Source organism: Cygnus olor, chromosome 3 (genome assembly GCF_009769625.2).
Source record: "Cygnus olor isolate bCygOlo1 chromosome 3, bCygOlo1.pri.v2, whole genome shotgun sequence".
In the NCBI taxonomy this organism is placed as follows: domain Eukaryota; kingdom Metazoa; phylum Chordata; class Aves; order Anseriformes; family Anatidae; genus Cygnus; species Cygnus olor.
In genome coordinates, this window is record NC_049171.1 from 67,334,406 (window position 1) to 67,352,447 (window position 18,042).

Here is an 18,042-nt window from a genome sequence, read left to right on the forward strand (position 1 = left end):
AACCTAGCACTTACATTATCACAATTGAAAATACGTGTTCCTGATCTATAAATTGCCAAGACAGTTCCTTTAACAGTACCAATGTTACCTACAAATTTGTCAAACTTCTATGTTTGTACTTGTGTGAAGTAAAGCAAATGAATATGAAAAGAATGAATTAATATGAATTTTCTTTAATGGTGATTTTCCATAGCTTCTTGTCTCAGAAAATGCCTTAACTCCCATGCTAAAATGTCCCTTGCTACAAATGGAGCCTGTCCATAAGGTGCAAATGTTGAACTGAGTAAAGATGAAAGTAATGTTAATTACAGAACTTAAAATCAGCAACTGCACAAGAGGCTACTGTAGCCAAGTTTGAGGAAAGTGCTGCAGACACAATTAACGTGCTTTGAGTATTCAGTTTTGTTGGGTAGCTTCTTTGTGAAAAGGGAACAGTTCATTCTTAGTAATGCATTTTAAGATATACTAGAGTTGTACTGTTTTTGTTTTTGATTTTTGTTCAATTGTTATTGTTTTTACTTCAGGACTGACCACAGGAATATATTTTTGAAGGGGGCCTTCTGTACAAAATCCAAGTACCTGTTATTACCTATCAAGATCCACCTTAAAAATAGATAACATTTTTGCTCTCACTACTTCTTGTCCAAAATCTAATTTCACTAATGTTTAGAACATTCTTCTGAAAGTCTAAATCGCAGTATGAATTAATTCATAGCTAGTTTATGAATTTGTTATTTCAGCATTGTCCTTATACTAAACATGCTTTTCCAAGCTCTTGTTTTTAATTTCCTTTCCTCTTCCTACTCATCTCCACTTGTGCTCCCTGAACTAGGCCCAGAAACAGTAATCACAGCTCTATCTCAGCTTTTTTTTTCTTTTTTTTTTTCTCCCCCTGGGACAAACAGGATAATCTATTTAAAACTGCTTTTATTAACTGTTCTGTTCTGTTCTCTGTCATTTTTTAAACCTTAGGTGCCTCTGCTTCAATCTTAGCTCATTTTTCAATTTCTCAGAGCAGGACAGTATGCAGTTCTCCAGATGATGTTTCACCCTTTCCTTTCATAGTTCAAGTTAATATTTTCCAATTCTATTTAAATTTCAAATGTGAACTACAAATGTAAACTTCATTTACATCCTTTTGGCATGTATTGTACTTCACCACTTTCAGAGCCATCTTGGTGGCACACCAAGGCATGTATTTGACTAAAACATCACAGTTCTTTTCATTCCTGTTTTCAGCTTATCTTACATCTCCCAACAGAAGTTATTGCTCATCCCAAAATATAAGACATCTAGGCAAAACTACTAAATTGTGTTTATTTTCTCTTACTCCAGTACTAAATGCTATCGAATTCATTCTGCAGGAGTTTTTGATCACCATGTACTGATGAAGTCTTCCATATTTGCTTCAACGTAATTCATTAGTGCCTATTAATCCTAACCAAAGCCTTGCAAGCTGAGCTTCACTTATGAACAGAGACAGAAATTTGCATTCTAACTACAAGACATCTATTTTCAGTCATTATCCCAAGGCATAGTCGATGGGCATTACAGCTCCTTTCATTTAATTTCAGCTCATCAACATTGAGACAAGAGGTCCAAGAGTTGATTTAAACAAATGACCTCTTAATATTATTTTATAATAGCCTCTCTTATAAACTCATTAGTTGGAGAAAATAGTGGTACTGCCTTCTGCTAAACCTGCCCCAGGAACAGGAATCTTCTGATAAAGGGCAGCATGATATAGGAAGGCAGACTAATAGTCATGCTGAGCAAGGATTTGACATCAGGTTGATCAGACTAATCTGCTCTGTTTTGTGGAAAGTCTGTGATGGTGCTGGTGGCAAAAGGATGTTTTTGCATCAATCGGTACATTTGTCTAAGTCAATCCACATCCATGCCTACAGGTTTCAGACAATTTTTTTTTCAAGTGCTTTAAAATTGGGAGATAAAGATGCACAAAAGAGAGGCATTGAAAAGTTTATTCCAAAAAAATCTATAGCTTGAGAAAAAAATGTGACAGCAGGAAAGTTAGAACAAAATGGGGGGGGGGGGGGAAGGACAAAAAGATTGATTTTCTTCAGATTTGGGGAATTTTATTTATTTATTTATTTATTTGTAATATTTTAAATAATCAAATTAATGGCTTTCTGTCCCTCATACAATAGCTGAATCACTGATAGTTTGGAACTTGGAGCACTGAACATCATCAGCCTTTTGCTATCTGTCATTTCCTAACCACAGGGGGTACTTCACATGCTATCAAAGGAGAGGTAACATTTTATCTAATATTTAGCTGCTTGAATCTCTAGAATTACATTTTATGATAAACTCTGATGCTTGAGTTGGTTCTCTTCAGTTGTCAGCTATGGTTTTGCCTCTCTTTAATTCTTGGCTGCAGCACAACCTAAACTATCTTACTTTGCAGTGCTTACTGAAGAGGTTGTGCAGAGTTCAGCATTATCGGAGAAGTAATTATACTCAGTATATATTTGCATTAATGAGAATGAGCTGCTTTGTCATACTCTTGTGTATAGGAAGAAAATAAGGAAATTATCTGAACATTTATAGGTAATTTGCTATCAAAGGACATACTGAGCTCACTCTATAGAGAATTTGCAAAACCAAGTGTTGAGTGAATTTCATGTTTCCCTGGTATTGTCCCAGGGAACTGGGACTTGCTATTCTATAAATTTATATAAAATAGAAATGAACAAATACGTAAGAGACGTTTAAGGGGCAAAGGCTTGAGATAATTGTTGAAGTTATTTGGAAACCTATAGTTGGGTAATCTGAAACCATTGTGATTAATGCCTGGCTGGGCCACGGAGTTAATAATGCCAGTACTCGAGTATTTGCCAGTTGGTGATTTAATGTGCCCTTTCTCCAAACGTGTGCAGCACTTCTAATGAAATGACCAGAAACAGTTTGCTCCCCATTGTTCTGTGCCCTGGCTGCTGAAAAATACTGTGACAGCCATCAGCCAGGCCCAGAACACAAGCTGCAGTTCAGTAGTATAGCAGATATGCAGTGTACTGCAGTGATTCCCTACTTCATGGAAAACAAAAGATAAAACAATGGAGTACCCATGGCAATGATCTCATGCACACTCCCATGGCTTAGCAGCCTCATTTCTACAGAGTACAAAGCATTCAAAAACAACGCGGAAACCCATTTCTCTGCCCTCCCATTCCAAATTCAAAAGTAGTAGCCAAGGAGAATCACACAAAGTCAAAACTTCTTTTCGTGTCCTCTTCTCTTGAATATCAAAAGTCTCCTGGTCCTGAAGGATCAGTCTGGGAAATAAAAGGTATGGGTGTTCAATGTATTATCATGACACTGTAAAGAAATGGTAGCGTTTCCAATGAGATAGCCTGAGCTATTTGTGAATGCCACCAGCTAAGTTATAGCCTGATTCTTGCTTGGCAGGAGTCAGCAGAAGCTTATCATTGACTTCTTACAGACATCTCATAGTTGTGAAATCAGTTCTAACTCAGTAACCACCACACAACTGGATACTTTAGCATTCACATATATTTCTGTATCTGTACCTATGTTCTGTGACATATTTCTTCTGAATGCAGCCACTGTGATCTACACTCAGGTCACTATTGAAGACCATTTGGAGACCATTTTCCCTGTGCTTGCCAACCAAAGAAATTTAAAATAATTACATAATTTCCAATGCCAAAGCTAAATACTCTTTATTTATCTTTAAATACATATTTTAAAAAATCTTGTTTTGAAATGTATTCAGTCCTTTGTTACAGGCTTTTATAATTTCTTGCAAGATCTATCTTAACTGGTTGTTTCCCAGACTTAATGACTGCACAGATACCAGAGACTCCTTGCAAAAATTACTGTATCCCTCACTGGCTTATTACTCCTCACTGGCTTATTTTGCCAATTGTTAAAGCCAAATCTTCATGGTTTCTACTTTCCCTTTTTTTATTTATTTTATTTATTAATTTTTTTTACACACTCAGAAATAGCATGTGAAAGAAATTTAGACAAACCTGGTCTCTGGTACAATGAGTCAGTGAGTATAAAATTTCTTGTAGTCTCTCCATACAAAGGGTATATAGCCTTCTAGAGTAAAAAGTATTACTGCTGGCTTTTCATTGGTTATTTCCAAAAATAATTTGTCTTGTATCTGTCAAGCAGTCATCAAAATTGGACATAAGAGGGAATACTGTACTTGTAGATCAGGAGTTCAACTCTCACCTCTGCAGGAAATGGCAAAGCCCCATTTCCAAAGGACTATTTGTATATGTAAAATAAGCTTAGGCAGAATCTTATCACTGAATATGAATTTATAGTCCTCAAAACTCTCACCATCTCTATTCTGGCAGTATCATAGGGTCAGAACAGAAGTTCCCAGGCATCCTAAGATCTGCATCCTTTTGTGCCAGAAGTCCTGACATCCTGGCACCTTGTCAACCCCTCAGTCCCACCATGAACCTAAGTGTTCCTGTAGGGGCCAGGTTAAGGATGGCACATGCAGGGAACATCTCGTGGGGCAAGCACAGAACACAGCATCAGTCTTTCTTTTTCACTGCAGTGCTTCACAGACTGACAGGTCCCCCATAAGGAGGGTAGACTGGCATTTGATCCCTGCTTCGGACCACCACTAGATAAAATATTCTATTCTTGTAGTCCCGTGTGGTTTCACATGATGCAGGGTCAAGGTGAGTAACTGGCAGTTGCCCATCTGCAGTAAACCATAGACCTGTCCTTGTGACATTTTTGTGGGAGATGGAGCTCTGGCAGCCTTCAAGCAGCTGAGAAAAGTGCCTCCCTGTGACTGTGTACAAGGGTGTGAGGGAACCTCCAATTCTCTTCCTCTGTTTTTGAAAACAGAAGTCCCCCTCCTTCATGTATACTGGTTTGTTGTTTTGTTGTTGGTGGTGGTTTGGTTGGTTTTGTTTTAACAGATTTGGGCACATACCGCTGGTGGTCTAAAAAGTGTGCCTATACCTGTGGGTGGATGGGATTGATATTCCTGTTCTCCAGGGTAGCTGCTGGTTAATTTAGGCTGCTCCTCCTCCCCCTTTTTGGGTTCCTGGTGGAGACACCAGCCTTGACCACTTTGGAACAGATGTGATTTCTCTGTGATGTAGGTCAGAAAGCTCGTCAGAGTCAAATCACTAGTGCAAAAAAGGCCACCTTTGGCTTCTGAAATGCAAAGAATCAGACCTTGTCACTGTTACAGGTCTACACACAAAAGTCCTACATCTATTAAAATATGCCTCTAAGAAAGGGGCCTTTTTAGGAAGCAGTGCCAGCCGACGTCAGGCCAAAACAAGGTGATCGACAGTACAGCGTGACATTTTATTTCATCTACAATTGTTTCTCTGAACAACTGTATGAAAGTGATGGTGACATTGATTTCAAAAGGATTATCAGCGTGATTATACTGACTAGAGAATTAATTAATCATTGACATTTGTCAAAAAAATGTCATTGAAATTCTATTACTTCATTATTAGCATAATGAAGAGATCATGTTTGCCCTCTCTGGCAATCAATCAAGCATCTGGTATGCACTCCAAAGTCAAGGAACTAAACTTAAAACCAGAAGGTATTTGATTTTTTTGAAACAGGTTATTTTGCTTGTTTGATGGGTGCCACGCACTATTTTTCAACAGCTGAGTATTACTTTGTGTCTTTGAGATAATACCCAGTAAAAGACAAAAGATCACAAACACTAAAGAAAAATGGTTTACCTACATTTAAGGGAGGATTTTGAACAAGAGATATATAGGGTAAAACTAATACTTTCATCGTGTTTTTATTTATTTATTTATTTATTTTTATCAGTAGAGATCAGTATCTTTATCCCTGTTTATCAGTGGCAAATTGACAAGAGAAGTGAAATGATACGCCCTTTGATGAGCAGAGAAGCCAGGACCTGGACCCAGGTCTTCTGAGTACAGCTCACTGCTCTGTTGTCCAAGTGGTCCTGACTTTAATGCCATTTTCAAAAGTAAAGGTTTTGGCCTGCACTCATTACTGATGTGAAAAGCATTGATTTAACCACAACATTCAGTAACATAACCATAAATACTAGCACCACACAAACTTGTTGCCAGACTGTTTTGGCACAACTGCCTTAGCTAAATACCTGCAGTCAAAAGCAAGGCAGAGTCAGCAAAGCAGTTTGCTTGCTGTCTGAATGCAGGATTAGTTACCATGCAGATGCTCCCTCTCTACCTGAGTCATAACCTCACATTATCTGCTTAAGTTCTAACCCATCTGCAGGTCCTGCAACTCCAGGTCAGGAGCTGCTTCCTCTGCTGAATGACAAGGGGTCTGGCTGAGCCTGCTGAACAGCATTCCCTGAACATCCAGAAGTAACTGTTTTCAAAATAGCAAGGTTTCACACAGCAGTAGGCAATGCTTTATTTGACATTTTTCTGGTCCCTTAGAAGCATGGAAAATCAGTGAAAACTTGAGCAGAAAATAACAGCTGGACTCCTCTGCTAGGAGTCTCAGGCTATGTGTGACCAGTTGTGTTAGTTACAGGACTGATGGCTCTTTTTTCAGTCTAAAATGACTGTATTGGCAGTAAATATTTATGGTCCATATATCTTTTTACTTCAATGGCTACATTGAAGTGTAATTCAGATTGTGGATAGAATGGTGAATTTCGGCTTACCAATAAAGAAAAGCTGATAAGGAAGATAAAACTGATTAAATTTTAAAGCTGGATCTATTGTACCTTAAAATCAGATAATTTGTAACTCAGCATGGCTGAAAAGGGGAAATTCCCAGTTTACTTTCAGGACATAGAGTAACAAGCTTTTAGTACTGGAAGGCTCTACAGGATTCAAGCCTGAGGTTTAACATATATATATGTGTGTAGGCACATATATCTTGCAAGAAATGCAATATGCGGAAAGAAAAAACACTGCTACATCATTAAGGATATTTTTTGTTTGTTTCTCTCTGAGACATAGAGTTTTGTTTAGATTTTATTATTCCTATTAATTTATTTTCTCCTCAGGATTTTGCAAAGCTTTCTGGAGCTTTTTGGATATACCTAAAAATGTTTGGTTTTCTGTGTGACTTTGAACAAAATTCACATCTTTATTCCTATTTTTCTCATCTTTAAAATGAGGGAAATAATACTATCCTTGTTTATAAATCATATATATGTGTGAATGCGCATCTGCTAGGGTAGAAAGCATTTGTATCACTGGGATAACCACAGTACTGACTCACAGTTTTACCAGCTCTAGGTAATACAGCTGTTCCTGTCTCACACTGATATGGCAGAAGCATATCACATTTTGCTGATGTATCTGCACACTTGCACTCATATGCCTGCACAAAAAATTGTGGGAAGAGATTACCACAATTGCATGGCTAAGCAGGCACTAGCCAGGAAAAGCCAGTACAAATCCTGTATGATGTCTGTATGAGTATTCAGGCAGAGACAGAGCCCAGGCAGCAATCTTGGGGATTTCAAGCTCCATTTCAGCAGCTCTTGGCAGCACAGATCTTCAGGCAGCTTTGGTGGATGTCAGAGCTGGCTTCATCACAGCCACTGCAGCACATGGGGAGCCCCCAGCTGAGCACTGCCCTGCAGCATGGTTTTGGCCAGTCCTACCAGAAGTGTGGACAGCAGGCACAGCAGCCAGTGTGGCATGTCCCTGAGTGAGGATCACAGTTTTGGGCAGACTGGCAAATTTCACTTGTCAGCAGAGCTGTTGCTACTGCAGAGCAATGTGCTGGATACTTGCTGACCATCTTCACTTTCTGTAGCCTCTCTGCTGATTCCCTCTCATACTTGTTCTGGCTCCCAGCATGATATCTGTTGCAGATTGCTTCCTCACCTTATGAAATTTGTGCTTCTTTTCTCCTATTAGCACATGCTTAGTTTAACCCCACCTGAGTTTCCTAAACTGTTTCAGGATTGTTTTCACTTCTGCAATTTCAAAAGAAGTAGAGGTTGTTTTTGTAGCCTGAAGTGGATTTTCTAACACATTTTACCACTGCATGCTTCCATCAAAAATGTAGGTCTTCATTGCAAAAGCTGACATAAGGAAAGGATGAGGTGAAGACCAAGTACAAATTAATTATAGTGGTAGAGTAAATACTACTAAAGTGCTTCATATTTGCCTAAAGCTTTTCTTTGACCTGAACCTTTGCATTTACATTTCAAGCAACAGAAAATTATTTTTGTAATGTATTCAAAAGCAAATATGTAAAGAAAAAAAAAAAAACACCTTTGAAGGTCAGTTCAGTGCAACAAAGGCAAGAAGAAATAGTCTTTTTCTACATCAAACTCTTGACGCTGAAAATGGCTCTTTTCCCATTCAATAGAGTTCAAGTTTAGAGCTTTAAATTTTTTACAAAATAAAGTGTCATTTCTTTTAAAACGTATTACAAAGCTAAGTGAACATAGCAGTGATAAAAGTGAAGGAGTCCAACACAATACAGGCCACTCACCTATGAGCTGAGCAAATTTTCTTGTAAGTACTTTGTGGATACCCTGTAGCTATCCTCATCACTGCGATCCTATATCCCTCTAGGATCCCTAACTCCATCTACCAATTCCACTGAACAATCCGTGATGGTAGGGTCTGTGACATAGATAAACTTGAAGATCAATGTTATGTTCACAGGAGATTTTGAATCTGTGTCTACAGAGACTCAAAGTCTCTCCCTAACAGCCACTTCCCACTTTCCTACAAAAGGTCATTGCAATTTGAGGTGTTCCAAGACCAGGTTTGATAAGGCCCTGGGCAACCTGATCTAGTGGATGGTATCCCTGCCCATGGCAGGGGGGTTGGAACTAGAGGATCTTTAAGGTCCCTTCCAACCCAAGCCATTCTACAATGATTCTTCGAATACTGCTCTTCAGTTCCTGTAGAGTTTGTCTGTTTCTTATTTATCTCTCATGAGCCACCCATGAAATCCAGCCATCCCCCACAGTGCTGGTTGCAACAACTGTCAGCTTCTCGTGCTGCTGCCTGCCAGTTCTGGGGGCCTCACCCGTTATATTTGGCAGCTTCTGACATCCTGTGCACTTAGTTCAGCCTCTGGTTGGGTACTGCAGCCCCAACACCCTATCTCCTTTGGTGCAGTCCATACCATAAGACCCTGTTCTGGCCTGTCTTCCCATCTGCCACACAATCCCACGGCTACTGACCACCTGAGGGACTCAGGCACTGGTTAGCTCATCTGTCAAAGGCATTTTCTGCAGGCATCCCTTCCACACCTGGCTTTGGAAAGCAGGGTCTCAAACCCAAATTCACAGAGATGCAGGAGGATGAGAAGGATGGATCAAGGTTTCACTAAAGTTTTCTTCTTGCTTTTCTGCTTAATCCCGTATCTGTGCTTATTTATTCAGAAGTAAGGAAATGTTATCTTCTGTTTTGTCTCATTAGTCTTGAACCCATTTCAAGCTACCCAGCTAGTAACACTGGAACTCCTCTAGGGAGACAGTCCTCTGATGATCAGATAAGGTTGCCTTGAAACCTGGGGGCCTTTTCCTTCAAAATCTATGCTCTCAACAGATGTTCAAACACCCAACATTAAAAGAGGATATCACAAACAATATTTCTCCTTTTTATTTCTATGATTGTTATTCCCCTTTTGCTATTTTTCTCTAAGATGATTCTGCGTTATTTTCCCACACCTCATTAAACCGTCTTTACTAACTCTGTTTCTAACGCTTTATTTTGCCTAGTGAGCAATCACAAAGTTGCAGATTCTCGAATCTGCTTTTCAGATACCTCAGTTCTTTAGCTTCCTTCAGCTTTTCATTTTTGTGTGTGCTTATGGTTTGTGGTTTTATTTGCATGTCTATAGAGATTCAATAATTAACCCCATACCATGCTCTAAAAACTGAGACAGAAATAGTGAATTTTGTATCTATGCAGCTTTTTCCTTACCTCAATAATACGAGCTTCTCTATGAAAAAAATGAAGCATCCACTCTGTGAAGGAAAGATTTGCCAAAACTGAACAGCTAATATGTAATTCTTTCCTGCGTACTCTGAAGGATCATTTGTAAAGTCACTGTATACCTCTATGGTAGTTTTAACTAAATAGGACAGATTATCTTAGGGTTGTCAAACTCTGTTCTTTGACATATCAGCAACATTTAGGGTTCATTCGTACTTCTGATATGCTGAGCCTGTAATTCAGAAAATTATCTGATATTATAGAGACAAATAAGGAATCATTTTACAATCTCTAACTTCTTACCTTAGTTATCTCTTTTCTCTCTTTGAGAATACTTTGACAATTTTATAGTGAGAAGAAAAAAAAAAAAAATCTTTTAGTTAGGCCAAAAGTTTAAGGTGGTATTTTCCCTTATTTTTGTGTGTCAGAGAATTAAGTGCTCAGATCTTTCTAAGGGAAGATCTCTCTCCTCCCAGAAATGCTTAAAAATATCCCATCCTGAAGACACTCAGCTGTTTGAGCCAAAGAAGCAAACAGGTGCTTATGATTAACAACTCTTTATGTTCCAGTAAAAGAAACAGTAGAAATAAAATGTCTCAAAAGACTATTTGTGCAGATTCAGGAAGTATTGTTATGGGTGTAGGTAAAGAATTCGTTGATATGCCTTTATTATTTATATACTTTTTTCTTTTTTTTTTTTTTTTGGTGAGGTATTTTTGGAAAGCTTGCTCCAAAATCTCATCTCTGTCTGCCATAAGAGCACAAAAAATCGCATTATTTTTGGAAGAAAAATGTTCTCTTTGCTAGTTTTTTGATCAACCAAAATAGACAGGTAAGTACAGTACTGCAATGCTCTTGAGTGGTGATATACCATAGCAAGGCCGCACTGATATATTGTGACTGTCTGTAAAGTCTCCATTATCTCAACACAAATTCATCTGGGACTTCCGGCTGTATCACCTAGCTGTAGCCAAGAGCTGGGCTTTTGGTAAATCAAACTGATCTATCTGATTATCCAGTTTGGGGACAGGAATGGAATTCCCAAGTCCCCATGTTTTTTCTGTTTGTCCTCTTTAGTAAGATGAAGCTTCTTAAAGCAAGAATCATTTCACCTTCCTTTTCTCTGGGAGGAATCCAGTGCATTTTGGATGTTCTAAAGACTGTAATACACCAGCCTCTTAGAGGTATCTACTCTTTATTTTATTACTAATCTTGCAAAGCAATTGTGTTTCTAAAGATTAATATCTCAAATACAAATTCTTCTCTGCTTTTAATCTGGACAGTTTCTGAAGTTATTAGATGCTTGTGGTGCAAGTTTCCAGATTATCACCTCTCCAGGCTGTATCCAATCACTTTATTTGTTTAACTTGTTATGAGAAGGGGCATTTCACACTGATTTCAGGGTGGGAACAAACTGTTCTACAAAGGCAATTTCACATTTTCTTTTAACCTTTTGCCTCTTCCTTTATGTTTCTCAGCTATGCCTTTTAAAATAAGAACTGGCCTTCAGCTCACAAGCTCCCCAATGGTCTTCAATGAAATCACAAACCTGCTTTTCTGCCAGAAATCTGCTGCTGAGGCACAAGTTTAATGCTGCCTTTTGCTGCATAGATGAAAGAGAAGCATATGAACTTGAAACCAGAGAGTTCAAAGACAAGACAAACACCACTGATCTCTATAAAAGGCAGGGGAAATTAAAAGAAAAAAAAATGCACATAGTAAAACAGTAAGGATATGCTAAGGTTTTAAACTTGACATATCCCTTAAAGACACAAGTCCCTGCAAATTACAACAGGACCCTAAGGCTTTGTTTTTCAGTCATCCTGTGAAGAAATATCTGTTTAAAAGAAGGAGTATATTAATTCTTCAGTCATAGCCAAGTGTCCCTTCAGTTTGGCAGAGTAAATGTTGACACAGACAGTATGAACACATTCTGCTTTATAGGTCCTCTTCTCCATGTAATCCTGTGTGGATAATTAAAATAAGGTTATGTTTATTGCCTGGTAAATATCTGTAGGACACAAACAAATATATAAAATGTAGTCTTTTTTCTTTATGGTAGTTTGGTCTCTTTTCATATTTATACTATATAACTATATATTTGTTCCTTTGAATTTTTTGATCATTATATTCTTTTGCAGAGGGAAAACTGTAGCTACTGTTTGATTGCTGGGCAGTCTAGGCATCAGACTATAGAGAAGCTGGCATTTGTTGAACATCATCAGGAGCTACATCCAGCATTTAAGTTTTCAAGGCCAAAATGTGTTCACGTCAATTTAGACTTATTTCATAGACTTATTATTTTATGAATAGATCCATTAATACTACATTTCCCTATTCTAATTACAGAAATCTCATTTCTATTCCTATTGAGTTGAACAGCAATTTTTCCATCAGATTTAATGGTGCAGTACAGGACTAAAGTTCTTTCTTAGAATTAATTCCCACAATTCAACAGATTTTATAAATTTATGTGGGTCACGTATAGTAGGTACAACATATACAAGTTATTGAAGTTATTCTCTTTTTCTTAACAATGCTACATGATATTGTGTTAGTGCTTAAGGTTATTTTACATTTTTAACTGAGAAAGTTTTTCTGTGCCTACTTCGTGGCATCCTTTCAAGATCTGGGTTACTTTAGAAAGAAACAAACAAACATAATAATATTTACAGATTTTTTTTTGAAAAAAAAAAACCTCCAATATATGATTTTTAATACTTAACATACAGATAAGCATCAAAAAATGTCTGGATGCCAGTGAACGTATGTTTTAAATGTAGTATTTGAGCCTGGTATATAACACTGTCAAATAAAGTCTATCACTTTAATAAATAAAGTCACATCATCCAAAAAAAAAAAAAAAAAAAGTATATACTAAAGACATCTAAAAGAAATAATGGATTGAGCAATTTGCTTCAAGAATTCAGTGTTTGGTAGCTAAAGAGTTGTAAGCCTTATTTTGCTAACACCAAAATGTAATCGATCAAACAAACAAACATTACAAACTTTAAAAATATTCACTGAAGGTAAAAGCTGTTGTCTGGGGAGAATGAAAGCATTCATTTTAAAGAAATACAATCAGAACCCTTTTCTCTCAGCCTCTTATCTCTTGCCCTTGCCTCAATACCCTATTGGCTTTGCAGTCCGTTTAGTAAACATATTTTATCTGTTTTTGTAGAAAAAAAATGAAGTTGTGAACCTTGTATAACTTTATAACATTAACATAAAACAAATATATCACAAATGCATAGAATGATTTGTTTGAATGGACCTCTGAATTTTATCTTGTCCAACTTCTTACTCACATAAATTATTCTGGAAGAAAGCACACTGCTGCATGCTATTTTGAGAGATTTTGAACTAAGCACTACTGAGAGCTCCTATTTCTTTAAACCATTTTCTCTGTCACACTCAAGTGGCAGGTCACCTTTTATGAAAAGACCACACAGAAAGAATATGGGTCTGAAGTAGACCCAACACGTAGAGGGTATTTTCTTGTGTCTGCAAACTCAGAAATTCTGTGAGCAAATTTCCTTCAAAGTTTCTTTGCCACTCTGAACTGAGGGCAGTAGGTAGGTGATGAAATTGATTTCATCCCCATATCTCTTGAGCGTTAGCTTGGCAGCAAGGCTCAAGCTGGCACATCTTTGCCTTCAGAGCTAATTAAGCCCTATATATCTGAGTTGCTCTTTGCAGGATTGTTACTGCTAATGAGGTTGTTTTCATGTGATCTCATTGGCAACTGCTGCCTTTGAACTGTTAACAGTCGAAAATTTTGGCTACCAAAACAACACAGAACCCCTCTTTTTCCACTCTTGTACCAGCCATGGTTCAAACTAAAGTGCAAAATAGAATCAAGAATTATCATTGGTTTTATACCCTGCTCATGTTCCTTTCCTTCCATCTTGCCATGCACACTTCTTGATTTATGGGGAACATAATAACATAAGGCTTTGACTGAAGATGTGCTTCCTGGTGAAATGAGTATTTTGAGACCATATTCTCATGTTGTTTATAGAAATGGAAATCCAAAATGATTCCATGAATGTAAGCAAGACTGGCATATGCCTCTTTTTGCTTCACTTACCTCAGTATATATAATTTTAAAACTTCTTTATAATATATAATAAATGAAATACTCTATTGTATCTTTTACCTGGTGACTTTTCTGGGCCCCATAGGCATAAAATTGCTTTGGTTTTCTTGTCAACAGCCTTTCCCCCTGCCCCCGCCATTGGATTATCGAGCTAATTGTCTGCTCTATCAGACAAGGAGCGGCATGACCAGCTGTCTGCAGCTGGGCTTTTCTCATCATTCTGCATGGAAAACCTGAACTCCCAAACACTGCAACACACGCAGAGATGTATGCATAAATGTAAATGAGAACTATGAGCATGATGCACTGATTAATAGCTTATACCACAGCTTACCTTTTGTTTATGTTAACTTATGCAGTATGTCTTTCTGGAAAATCAGAAACTAAGCGTCTTTTAGACTGATGGTGAAGAACTGCAGTGTTTTAGTGCCTCCTTGTGTTGAAGCCTGGAAGTGCAGTTAAAGTGAAACCTCTGAAGATTGATTTCATTCTGCTCAGACATATAATAAAGGAACAAATTCCTGCCGCATTTTTCAGCCCTTTGGTAATAAAGTTCATAAAACATAAAATCTAAAGCTTCTCAGAAATAAATGTTTTTCTCTGATGACAGAAAACCAGTTTAACTCAGTAAGTGGTTACTGTAATATCTGTGGCTTAAAAAGTTATGAGTTCTGCGATGGGGAGAGGTGTTGCCTGGGTATGTGTGATGGTGGGGGTTCGCTGTTGGTCCCTCTGGCCCCACAAGCGTCTCTCTGACTTGTCAGAGTCTCTCTGACTTGTACCTAAAGTCAGTCATATGGAAAAATCTCCCTGTGCAGGGCTCAGCATGTTCAGGTTATGCTGGCAAGCCACCCAATATTTCAAACAGGGACATGAAGGAGGGATGCAGGGCTTGTCCCTTCCCTCATCTAGACCCATATTCTGCTTGCTCCTTCTACTCTCAGTATGGTGCTGATATTACTGCAAAGGGCAGCTGGCAGGAAACAGCAGCTTAAAAAGTCTGGAGGGGAGAGAGGCTCACCAAATAACATTTAGGCAAGCCTGATGCCTATAAAATCATGTGAGGGGAGAGAGCTGGAAGTGAGCTAGAGGGATTAAGCAAAGGGGAGCAGAACTGAATGCGCCATCTCATCACATTTCTCCTAAAAACAGAGCACTGCACCATTTCCCCTGCTAGGCTCAGGGTGCTGCACTTCATCCTCTCCTCTGGGCACAGCCATGGCAACTCCCATCCCAGTTCCCAGCTCCCAGAGCAAGAGCACTAAGAGCACAAAAGGGCAAAGCCTTTCTAGCACCATCCTCTTTTCAGTTGTCCAGATAACTGGGAAACGTAGAGAAGTTAGAATTTTACAGACTCATGTTTTCATTGCAATATGCTAGTTACCATGCATTTCCTCAAATCTCTATCTTCTGGGTTTCATTAGTCAGACAGGTTTCACTCCTGGCTATGTAGAAAGGCTCAAACATATGATCAAGAGGCTTATGAAACAGAAGGCAAGTAAGAGTATCAAATGCACTATTTTATTAAATCGTGTTGAAACTTTCAAGCTGCACAGCAGCAGTGCCATTATTCGATAATTATTTATAGTCTCCAGAAGTGCTTTTCTAACTGCCTTTCTTATTACAGGATTTTGCATTTTCTCATGAAATATGTTGCAGGGAAAAAGAGTGGTGTTAAGACAGCAAACCTTCCAGAGGTATAAGGCTGCCATGAATGGAATGAAATATAAAGAAACATATAATGGACCAAAATTATAGAAAATAAAATGTTCAGTGAATCTGGAAACATACCAAATGCATGGTCTGCTGAGCTACGAAAAATGCTCTCAGAGAAAATCACAGTGTAAAACCCAGTTCTTGATTCACTGTGAACATAGTACCTGGAAAAATTATGAAGATTATCTTAAGTATTGTTGAAAGGCATTTAAAGAACAAAATCATCAGGCATAGTCAGTAAGGGTTCATCAAGGGAAAGTCTTGTCTTAGTAATTTGATATCCTTCTGCAATAAGGTCACCCACTTGGGGGATGAAGGGCAGGCAGTGGATGTAATCTTTCTGAAATTTATTCACAGTATCCTTCTGGACAGATCGTCCAGCTGTGAGATAAACAGGTTCATGCTACACTGGGTGATGAACTGGCTCAACAGTAGAAGTCAAAGGGTCATAGTGAATGGGACTACATCTGATTATCAGGCTTGTGGTGTTCCCCAAGGCTTAATTTAGGGGCTGACTCTGTTCAACATTTTTATCAGTGATCTGGATGAAGGAATGGAGTGCATCCTCAGCAAGTTTGCTGAGAAAACCAACTGAGAGGTGCTGTTGACACCCTGGAGGAATGAGAAACTTTGCAGAGGGATCTACGTAGACTGGAGCATTGGGCAAGCATCAACAGAATGAAGTTCAAAAAAGGAAAATGCTGTATGCTGTATCTGGGACAGACTGATACCAGTCACAGGTACAGACTGGGAGACAAGGGGCTGGAGAGAAGCTCAACAGAGAGGGACCTGTGTGTGCTGGTCAACAGCAGGCTCAACCTTAGCCAGCAGTGTGCCCTGGTTGACAGGAGGGCAAACTGCATTTTGGGCTGCATTAAGCACAGCACAGCTGGCCGGTCAAAAGAGGCGATTCTCCCACTATATTTAGTGTTGGTGTGGTCTCACCTTGAGTATTGCATGCAGTTCTGAGTTCCAAAATATAAAAAAAAAAATAAACATGTTAAGGTCCTTGAAAGCATCCAGAGGGCAACAAAGCTGGTAAAAGGGCTGGAAGGCATGTCCTAAGAGAAGAGTCTAAGGGTTGTCTGGTCTGGAGAAAAGGAGGCTGAGAGGCAACCTCGTTGTGCTCTGCGTCTTCCTGAGCAGGGGAAGTGGAGAGAAAGGTGCCAGTCTCTTCTCCCTCACAAGCAGTGACAGGACTCACAGGAATGACACAAAGCTGTGTCAGGGGAGCTTCAAACTGGATATGAGGAAAAAATTATTTACCATGAGGGTGGTCAAACACTGGAAGAGACTTCCTAGAGAGGTGGTTGATGCCCCATGCCTGTGAGTGTTCAAGAGATATTTGGATAATGCCCTTAATAATACTCTTTAACTTTTGATTAGCCCTGAAGTGGTGAGGTTTTGATGGTCTTTGAAGGTCCCTTCGAACTCCTTCTATTCTATTCTATTCTGGTCTGTTCTGTTCTGTTCCGTTCCATTCCGTTCCGTTCCATTCTACTCTACTCTACAGAATTTGAAAAGTATTCCAGTAACACTATTATGTTGAAGATTACTGTAACTCAATCATTTCCACATCACAGGCCTAAATTCTCAAGTAAGATGTTCTCTACAACCGTCAGCCCTGAACACTCAACCTGAGAGCTGAGGTTCATGCTAGGTTATTTCCACTTTACACACTGTCACCAACAATAAAGACTGTCCTATATCAATTATGTCCAAGAGATACCTTTGTCCCTTTTGTGGCTTTGCACAGGTGTAGTTGATGAAGATTTTGGAAATATTTCTTCTGCCGAGGCTGAATGGGTTCTGCAGCTCAGCCTCTCTGCATCCAGCCTTCCTGGACTATAAGTAAAAAGCAGCAAACAAGTTTTTGTTGTTGTTGTTGTTTCAGTTAACCAAGAAAATATTTATCTTATCATTAAAATCAGTAAAGGAGATGAACTGTAGTTCTATGTGGTAAAATGAAGCTATTTTTAGAGAGTCACCAAAAATGTCTCTAAATTAAATATCCTGAAGTACAGCACAGGAAACAATCATCTGTTCACAGAGAACGGACAAAAAGACTTAATATACATTTCCAAATCTAATTACTATTGCTCTGTTAAATTCTCTACCAGTTCACAATGCATTTCAGATGATTTTTTTTTAAAGAAACTGCTTCCAAAAGCTGCATGTATTTCATTGAAAGTATTTTGTCAGTAGTCTTCCATCAGGCCTTCAGCAAGCCAATCAGTAAATGGCTCTTTGGACCAAAAAAAAAAAATAAAAATAAAAATCCATTTGTGTCACTGTGTGAAATAAAAGTGTCAT

At 38.5% G+C, this 18,042-nt stretch overlaps 1 long non-coding RNA gene across 1 annotated transcript; it reads right to left on the reverse strand.

Annotated features, from left to right (window-relative positions):
- Nucleotides 1-11,783: 11,783 nt before the first annotated feature.
- Nucleotides 11,784-17,561, reverse strand: LOC121067189. The gene is made up of 3 exons (XR_005818147.1): nt 17,459-17,561; nt 14,348-14,459; nt 11,784-11,878 (listed from the first exon to the last, which is right to left on the reverse strand). It is a non-coding gene; the product is annotated as an uncharacterized LOC121067189 (long non-coding RNA).
- Between the last annotated feature and the right edge of the window lie 481 nt (nt 17,562-18,042).